This window comes from Astatotilapia calliptera, chromosome 6, assembly GCF_900246225.1.
Source record: "Astatotilapia calliptera chromosome 6, fAstCal1.2, whole genome shotgun sequence".
In the NCBI taxonomy this organism is placed as follows: domain Eukaryota; kingdom Metazoa; phylum Chordata; class Actinopteri; order Cichliformes; family Cichlidae; genus Astatotilapia; species Astatotilapia calliptera.
This window is the reverse complement of record NC_039307.1, coordinates 37,276,094-37,285,233: the sequence shown is the minus strand read 5'-3', so window position 1 is coordinate 37,285,233 and position 9,140 is coordinate 37,276,094. Positions and strand designations below refer to the sequence as shown.

Genomic DNA, 9,140 nt, shown 5'->3' with positions numbered 1-9,140 from the left:
GGCTTAGCATGCAGATAGCAAAGTCAACAATGGGAACATACATCCCAGCTCAGAGTGATTGAAGTAGCTGTCTTTCTGATGAACAAAGTGTTTGATTTTCTCCACGGCTCTTACATAAACTGCTAACTTAATTTCACACTTTGGATCTGAGGGTGACAACAAACACTTTAATTAGAGGAAGATGATGCAGAGAAAGGGAGGGAGGGAAAGGTGATAGACAGTAACAAATCCCCAGCACACTCCAGCCTAAATATACAGCCAGCAAAGCAAAATATAATAATTTTTTCTCCTACTTTTCATATCTTATTATTTTTCTCTTCATTTTCTAGTTTGGAATTGTGAATATTTTTGCATAGCTTAAAGGCCTCGTGCTATCTCACCCAAACCTACATGGTTCATTTGCATCGTCAAGGGTTTACACTGGAGGTTTTGGGGGCTAGAGGGGGTGTGTGTGTGCCATAATTAGGCCTTTGTGGTTCATATTTGGACCAGACAGCATACCTGCCACCTTGGCTTGTAGGTGCTGTAGCCTGAGTAGCACCTTGTAGCCCAATGAACCAAGCCTCTCGACACTGTGAGATTAGCTTCTTTCATAGACCCTCCATTTTCTAAGTGGCTGTTTTTACACTGGAAGTAAGAAAGGGAATGAAAAAGAGCTGAACAAAAAGCATAAAACATTTTGCACTGATCCTACAGACAGACATTATTAAGCAGGCAGACGGATCACTAGAAGTGATAAACGCTGTGAAATAAATGTGCCAATCATGGCCTCAACCTTGTCTATAACCCCTGAAACAAATGCCACCTCTGCTCGCAGTTTGGGCTTTAATGGTCAGCAAATAATCAAAGCACTTTTTTTCTCCTGGGGGGGATTAGCAAGGCGAAGCTAAGCCCGCTGGACCAGACACCAAGGGGGTCTCCTTATCAGGGCTAGGCTGCTGGATGGAGCTCCACTACAGGACAGATTGCTTTCACTGCTGCTCTTCTATAGGGAAGAACAAAGACACACCACCGCCAGGATAATGCCCCAGCTCCGGTGAGATTCCTAGAGCTCGAAAAGATGCATTTATATATTCATTATGATGAGCAGTGAGATCATGTATCCCTCTACCTCCCCTTGTTTTCTTCTTTCTTCTTCTTCTTCTCGTCTTCTCATCTTCCAGCCGGCCTCAATTATACGGGGTTAATTACCTTTGTCGAATTCTGTTCTCTGTGATTGTGCAGTTTGAAGATATGTATACAAATACATGAGCATTGTGTAAGTGTGTTTACATGTATCTGTTATAGATCACTTGCTTTTGGATCTCACACAACTGTAGGGTCTTTACCTTATATCATAAAGCATCTTGAGGCGATTGTTGTTGTGACTTGGAGCTATATAAATAAAACTGAACTGAATTGAATTACTGTACATGTTAATAAAATGAATGGTTCAGAAGAAAAAATAAAGTTCAAAGCTACTGTATAACTACATTGTCTCTGTGTGGTTTAATTAATCAAACCCATCAAATGGTTCATTGGGCCAATATCAGCCTGTTTATATCAATAATTAATAATTTTCAAAACAGTGACCTCTCCCTCATCACTGGGGGAGAAGTCACTGAGGCAATTAAACAACTCCTTGGTGGCAGGGCCCCTGGGGTGGATGCTCCTGAAGGCTCTGGATGTTGTAGGGCTGTCTCGTCTGTCACGCCTCTACAATGCTGCATGGAGATCTGGGACGGTACCTCTCGATTAGCAGGCCGGTGTGGTGGTTCCCATCTTTAAGGAGGGGGACCAGAGGATGTGCTCCAACTAAAGCCACCCTGGGAAAGCCTATGCCAGGTTGCAGGAGAGGAGAGTCCATCCATTAGTCAAACCTCAGATGCAGGAGGAACAATGCAGTTTTCATCCCAGTCACAGAACAGAGTAATAGCTCTTTACCCTTTGAGGACTTTGAGGAAGTTTCTAACTCAGAAAATACTTACATAAAGAAAACGTAAAAGACAAATAATAAATCATATGAAGTGTTTGAAAACTCTGTATAAAAGCCCAGTATCTTATTTATGGTGACCTGTGAGCTATCATTTGCTGCCCATATGTAAGCAACTTTGTGACCATCGTCCAGCCCATGTTGGGCATCATCGTCATCAGCATCATATATTTTTGTCACTGATGATCCACTCTGTTCTGTGTCTGACTCTTGTTCCTGGACTCCATATCTCCATGTTTCCATGTATGTGCAAGGAATAGGAGGGAGGTACCATCACTAAATAACAACATTTTACCAAAATAAATGACTGCAGATGCAAAAAAAAACATTTAAATAAAATGTTTAAACTGAGACATTTTGGTATTTAGTGAAAAATGTTATCTCATTTAAGGTGCAACAAAATGCTAAAAAGGTAAGTTTTGCTAAAAAGAATGTACTGGAATACTGGAAGTGTGTCCTTTGGCCAAAGAGATATGGCTTCATCTCATTTTACGCTGCTTACAGAGAAAGCAGGGAGAGGTCATCCCCATAGCTAAATACGGTGGTGGGAGTACAATTACTTAGGGGATGCTTATGTGAGTTTGGGACTGGGAATTTTATCGAAGTAGAAGGATTCATGAAGAAAGAAGGATATGTGAAGATTTTGAAAGAAAACCCCCAAGCAGTCAGCAGCAAAACTGGGTCTGGGTCATCGTTTTGTCTTCCAACACAACAATGACCCAAAAAATAGATCTTTAGAAGCAAGATAAAGAAATGTAGGACGGTCCTTAACTGCATACCCAAACTCTCTTTACTATGAGGGAGAGAAATAATGGCAGTATGCATCTAATGAACAATACTGCACTGCTATAAACAACAACAAGAAACTAGAATCATTCAACAAGCACAAGTTCCTGAAAACTTAAGCAGAATTAACATGATAACAGCCAAATACTTTTATTCTCATGGATACACAAACACACTATAATAAATAAAAGTCAATATATACAGTCCTCCCAAGCCATTTTGGCCAATTCAATTCAATTCAATTTTATTTATATAGCGCCAAATCACAACAAAAGTCGCCTCAAGGCGCTTCATAGATACAGAGAAAACCCCAACAATCATATGAAGCACTTTGGCGACAGTGGGAAGGAAAAACTCCCTTTTAACAGGAAGAAACCTCCGGCAGAACCAGGCTCAGGGAGGGGCGGGGCCATCTGCTGCCACCGGTTGGGGTGAGAGAAGGAAGACAGGATAAAAGACATGCTGTGGAAGAGAGACAGAGGTGCTCTAATAGGGTGAAATGGTACTACAAGGTCATTAAGATAAGATGGGGCCTGATTATTTAAGACCTTGTATGTGAGGAGCAGGATTTTGAATTCAATTCTGGATTTAACAGGAAGCCAATGAAGGGAAGCCAAAACAGGAGAAATATGCTCTCTCTTTCTAGTCCCTGTCAGGACTCTTGCTGCAGCATTTTGGATTAGCTGAAGGCTTTTCAGCGAGTTTTTTGGACATCCTGATAATAATGAATTACACTAGTCCAGCCTGGAAGTAATAAATGCATGAACTAGTTTTTCAGCGTCACTCTGAGACAGGATATTTCTAACTTCTAACAAGGTAATGCCATCCAGAGTAAGAATCTGGTTAGATACCATATTTCTAAGATTTTCAGGGCCGAGTACAATAACCTCAGTTTGATCTGAATTAAGAAGCAGAAAGTTAGCAGCCATCCAGGTCTTTATGTCTTTAAGACATTCCTGCACTTTAACTAATTGGTGTGTGTTATCTGGCTTCATGGACAGATAGAGCTGGGTGTCATCTACATAGTGAAAATGTATGCTATGTCTTCTAATGATGCTGCCTAAGGGAAGCATGTATAATGTAAACAGAAGTGGTCCTAGCACTGAACCCTGTGGAACTCCATAATTAACCTCAGTGTGTGAAGAGGACTCTCCATTTACATGCACAAATTGGAGTCTATTAGATAGATATGATACAAACCACTGCAGTGCAGTACCTGTAATACCTACAGCATGTTCTAATCGCTCTAATAGGATATTATGGTCGACAGTATCGAACGCTGCACTGAGGTCTAGCAGGACAAGCACAGAGATGAGTCCACTGTCAGAGGCCATAAGAAGATCATTTGTAACCTTCACTAAAGCTGTTTCTGTTCTGTGATGAGCTCTGAAGCCTGACTGAAACTCTTCAAATAAACCATTCCTCTGCAGATGATCAGTTAGCTGTTTGACAACTACTCTTTCAAGGATTTTTGATATGAAAGGAAGGTTGAGATTGGCCTATAATTAGCTAAGACTGCTGGGTCTAGAGATGCTTTTTGAGTAAAGGTTTAACTACAGCCAGCTTGAAGGCCTGTGGTACATAGCCGATTATTAGAGATAGGTTGATCATATTTAAAATCGAAGAATTAATTAATGGCAGGACTTCTTTGAGCAGTTTTGTAGGAATGGGGTCTAAAAGACACGTTGATGGCTTGGAGGAAGTAATTATCGAAGTTAACTCAGAAAGATCAATTGGAGAAAAAGAGTCTAACTTAACATCAATGGTACTAAGAGTAGCTGTAGATAATATTACATCTGTGAGATAATTATTGGTAATTTTTTCTCTAATGATAAAAATTTTATTTGTGAAGAAGTTCATGAAGTCATTACTAGTTAACGTCAAAGGGATGGTTGGCTCAAAAGAGCTCTGACTGTTTGTCAGCCTGGCTACAGAGCTGAAGAGAAACCTAGGGTTGTTCTTATTTTCTTCAATCAGTGATGAATAGTAAGATGTTCTGGCTTTGCAGAGGGCTTTCTTATAAAGCAGCAAACTATTTCTCCAGGCTAAATGATGATCCTCTAAATTTGTGACATGCCATTTCCTCTCCAGCTTACGAGTCATCTGCTTTAGGGTACGTGTTTGAGAATTATACCACGGAGTCAGGTACTTCTGATTAGAGACCTTAGTTTTCACAGGAGCTACAATATCCGGAGTCGTACATAGTGAGGAGGTGAAATTATTAACAAGATAATCGACCTCTGTTGGGGTAGCGTTCAGATAGCTGCTCTGCTCTGTGTTGGTACAGGGCATTGAAGATGATAACAGTGGGTGGATTATATTCTTCAACTTAGTTACAGCGCTTTCAGAAAGACATCTACTTTGATAAAGTCTACTCTCCACTACTGTGTAATCGATTATTGTAAATGTAAATGTTATCAGGAAATGATCAGACAGTAGAGGGTTTTTAGGAAACACTGTTAAATGTTCAGTTTCTATGCCATATGTTAAAACAAGATCTAGAGTGTGATTAAAGTGGTGGGTGGGTTCTTTTACAGTTTGAGAGAAGCCAATTGAGTCTAATAACAGATTAAATGCCATGTTGAGGCTGTCATTTTAGCATCTACATGAATGTTAAAATCACCCACAATAGTTATTTTATCTGAGCTCAGAACTAAATTAGATATAAAGTCTGAGAAATCAGACAGAAACTCTGTGTAAGGCCCAGGTGAACGATAGATGATAACAAGTAAGACTGGTGTCTGAGTTTTACAGCTGGGGTGGACGAGGCTAAGCATCAGGCTTTCAAATGAATTAAAAGTCTGTCTGGGTCTTTGGTTGATTAATAGGCTGGTGTGAAAAATTGCTGCCACACCGCCCCCTCGGCCTGTGCTTCGGGGTTTCTGGTAGTTAGAATGACTCGGGGGTGTTGATTCATTTAAACTAACATAATCATCCGGCTGCAACCAGGTTTCTGTAAGGCAGAGTAAATCGATTTGTTGATCAATTATTAAGTCATGTATTAACAGAGACTTGGAGGAGAGAGACCTAATATTTAATAATCCACATTTCACTGTTTTACTCTTTGGTTCAGGTGTGGATACTTTATTGTTCTTTCTTTGTAATTGTTTATGTTTAAGTTGTTTGTTGCTGGTTTTTAGTTTGTTTTTTGTCTGTTTGGGAGCTGACACAGTCTCTATGGAGATGGGTTTTTGGGGGGGGTAGCAGGAGGAGAGAAGCTGCAGAGAGGCGTGTAAGACTGCAACTCTGCTTCCTGGTCCCAACTCTGGATAGTCATATTTTGGGGGGTTTAATAAATTTGTCCATATTTCTAGAAATGAGAGCTGCTCCATCCAAAGTGGGATGGATGCCGTCTCTCCTAACAAGACCAGGTTTCCTCCAGAAGGTTTGCCAATTATCTATGAAGCCCACATCGTTTCTGGGACACCACTCAGACAGACAGCAATTTAAGCAGAACATGCGGCTAAACATGTCACTCCTGGTCTGATTGGGAGGGGACCAGAGAAAACTACAGAGTCCGACATTGTTTTGGCAAAGTTGCACACTGATTCAATATTGATTTTAGTGACCTCCGATTGGCGTAACAGGGTGTCATTACTGCCGACGTGAATTATGATCTTACTGAATTTACGTTTACCCTTAGCCAGCAGTTTTAAATTTCCTTCAATGTCGCCTGCTCTGGCCCCTGGAAGACAATTGACTGTGGTTGCCGGTGTCTCTAGCTTCACATATCTGAGAACAGAATAACCAATTACCAGAGTTTGAGCCCCAGCGGGTGTGTTGCAGAGTGGAGAAAAACAGTTAGACACATGAACAGGTTGGTGGTGTACCTGGGGCTTCTGTTTAGGACTAATATGCTTCCTCCTCACCGTCACCCAGCCGCCCTCTTTCCCCAGCTGCTTGGGGTCTGCCAGGGAACAGCTAGCAGGGCCTACGCTATCTTCGGCTGCACCAGCTACAGGGGCCTGGCTAGCTATGGGTGAATGAAGCTTGCGAAGCCAAGTCTCCAATTCAGTAATCCTGGCCTCCAGAGCTGCAAATATGCTACATTTGTTACAGTTATCATTACTGCTAAAGGAGGCCGAGGAGTAACTAAACATCTGACACAATGAGCAAGAAAGTGCAGGAGGGACAGGTGAAGTAGCTATGGTGCTAATGAGTCGGCTACGAGCTAAGCTAAGCTAGCGAAACAGTACAGAGACAGTGAGTGAATACTTTGGCTATAAATTAGGTAGTGAGTACACAGAAAGTGTGCTTCGGATGAAGCACGTGAAGATTATACCATGAAAAAACAATGTATTTAAAAGTTTTTAATTAAATTGCTAAGCAGATAAGCTACTCAGAAACACCACTGTGGCTGTATCCCAATTCAGGGTCTGCAGCCTTAAAGTACGCAGCCTCAACGATCCTCAAGGGCCGCGTACTCAAAGACCGCTAAGGCCGGAAGTGCGAGGCTTGTGTAATGGGACGGTCTAGCCTCCATTGCGCTGATACTGTTGTTTGTCAATAAAGTTTAAAAAAAAAAAGCCTCCATTGCGCTGCCCAGGTTGCCTAGCAACCATGATACTAACCACTGGAAACGTGTCATAGCTTTGTTTGACAGAAATGAAGGAGAAAATCTTTGGTTCATTTGTTTGTTTCTACATGAGCTTTGATCATTCTCTGTAAGATTAAGCTCAGCTATTGAACGGCGTATATTTTAAAGTAAAGGCTTTAAAACCAAGTTAGTACAAACATCACTAATGTCACATAACTTTGCCGACATGTGGCCAACAGTAATGTTTTGTTCTTCGTTATTAAACATTTGCACATAAATAAGTGACATAATATTCAGTACTTAAAGTGTACTCTTCGGCCGCCCTTCACCCGCTGTTTTTTTCTGCAAATTTATCCACACCCATCGCCACGCTATGCATTCTGGGATATGTTGGGCCACGAAGTCTACACTTCCACAGCCTTAAAATTCAGGGAAATGAAGGACGCATTTCAGGGCCACATTTCGAGCAGCCTTTGAATTGGGACAGCCTTCGGCGCGCCGCTGTGACGTAATCGGCCTTGAAATACGTACTTTAAGGCTGCAGACCCTGAATTGGGATACAGCCTGTGTTTGAGCAGGAAAGGGAAGTGATACTCTACCACAGAGCGAACGAACAGAGAGTGCAGAGAGCTTCGAAGGATTGATTCTTGGCTCTATAATAACAATTTTTTTTTAAAATCAGAAAAGTGTCCTTCAACATAAGATTTTGACAATCTCACCATATACAATGCATAATATCATCAACGGATTCTGAGAATCTGAAGAAATCTCTATGTTCAAGGAATAAGGGTAAAAAACAATATTCAGTGTCTGTCATCTACTGGTCCTCAGGCATGATTCTGGCATGGAAAACACTCGGGCTCAGGAACAATTCCAGAAATAGCCGCTCTCTACAAATGCAGGTTAAATCCAGATGTTCCACCAACTGAAAACATTTTTTCCATCACAAACCCAAAAATGCAACAGAAAGGTTGAGTAGCTAGAATCCTTTATCAGACAAGAAAGAGGTCAACATTCCTCTCCTAAAAGGCAAGCAGTTGATCTCCTCACTTCCCAGACTTTACAACTGTTGTTCAAAGAAGAGAGCATGCTATAGTGTGATAATCACTGAAATCAACATTAACTAATCTGGTTTTTTAAATGAATAATTTTGTCCATTTGGACATTTGATACGTTTTCTATGTTCTACTATGAATAAAATATGGGTTTATATGAGACTTCCAAATGATTGCATTCTGCTTTTTACTTTTAAAATTAGGGTTGTACTGTGGAAATGGCCCTGTTGTATCTATCTTGTACAACAAAGTAAAACAGAATAATAATAAGAATAATAAAAATCACTGTTTCCTGTTTCAACTTCTTTTAATTGTATCAGAGATCACTGTCTTTGTTCTAAGCCGTAACTATTGCTTAAGTCAAGCAAATGGTATGTTGTAGGGGAAGATGCTAAAATGGTCACTTTCATGAGCAAATCATACTATATGAAAGATTTGTCTAATTCTTACAGCACTGAAAAGAGTTACTCTTACTGAACAGTGTTTGCAACTCACATTTCATAACAAAATGAGGGGTGCTCAACCTGACAATGACTTTCACATTGTGTAGCGACTATGCAGCTATACACTGTAGAAGTAACCAGGCTTTGAACATGTCTCTCAATCTGTCTTTGGGGAAAGACATTAAACGAGAAGCTCTAAACTATCTAAACTACTTTTTTTCAAAAAGCTTTAATCCTCTAAATGTCAGTATGCGCTGACATGCAAATACACACATAGTACAGTATGTACAGTAAATTGGTGTAACTAGTCCAACAAAAGCAAGTTGAAATTTACTTTTTTAACACTG

The 9,140-nt window shown here is 40.6% G+C and overlaps 1 long non-coding RNA gene across 2 annotated transcripts in view; it reads right to left on the bottom strand.

Moving 5' to 3' along the window:
- Positions 1-1,508: 1,508 nt before the first annotated feature.
- LOC113024734 (uncharacterized) overlaps positions 1,509-9,140 on the bottom strand; it is a 37,881-nt gene continuing 30,249 nt past the window's right edge. For both annotated transcript variants that reach the window (XR_003272702.1, XR_003272701.1), the window contains one exon: positions 1,509-1,815. This is a non-coding gene — a long non-coding RNA (uncharacterized LOC113024734). The remainder of the gene's footprint in view (positions 1,816-9,140) is intronic.